The sequence below is a fragment of the Nanorana parkeri genome, unplaced genomic scaffold (assembly GCF_000935625.1).
Source record: "Nanorana parkeri isolate BGI_ZX_2015 unplaced genomic scaffold, ASM93562v1 scaffold6409, whole genome shotgun sequence".
NCBI classification, from domain to species: Eukaryota; Metazoa; Chordata; class Amphibia; order Anura; family Dicroglossidae; genus Nanorana; species Nanorana parkeri.
In genome coordinates, this window is record NW_017312654.1 from 1,910 (window position 1) to 2,409 (window position 500).

A 500-nucleotide genomic window follows, 5' to 3' on the forward strand; every position below is an offset into this window, starting at 1 on the left:
ATAAAAGGGACATACAGGGGGAGGGGACATACTGGAATCCTGTCACATGTGCAGAAATCTTTATCACATTGACACGGAGAGCGGGAATAGTGACGTCGGGGTCACCGGGTTGCTGTTCTGGTCTGACAGACGCCTGGACACCCCACACAGAGGATGTACCGGACGCAGCTGAGATACAGGGACATGGAGCAGGAAGTGACATGTGGAGGAGGCGTGTGCAGTGACATGTGAAGGAGGCGTGTGCAGTGACATGATGAGGAGGCGTGTGCAGTGACATGTGGAGGAGGCGTGTGCAGTGACATGATGAGGAGACGTGTGCACAGGACCATACCTGGTAGTCCAGCATCAGTAATAGAGTGCAGCGCACACTGACATCACCGGGACGCTTCACCTGGAAGCCGTCCGTCTCCTGAGTGCTCGGAGTCCTGTGCCACTGCAAGGAAAACACCATCAACAGAGACACACACAGGGGTACCCACCTCCACCAGGTGACACACACA

At 55.6% G+C, this 500-nt stretch overlaps 1 long non-coding RNA gene across 1 annotated transcript in view; it reads right to left on the reverse strand.

Moving 5' to 3' along the window:
- LOC108804204 overlaps window positions 1-492 on the reverse strand; it is a 2,083-nt gene extending 1,591 nt beyond the window's left edge. The window contains exons 1-2 of the long non-coding RNA XR_001942343.1: window positions 480-492; window positions 332-433 (exon numbers count right to left, since the gene is read on the reverse strand). This is a non-coding gene — a long non-coding RNA (uncharacterized LOC108804204). The remainder of the gene's footprint in view (window positions 1-331; window positions 434-479) is intronic.
- Window positions 493-500: the final 8 nt, after the last annotated feature.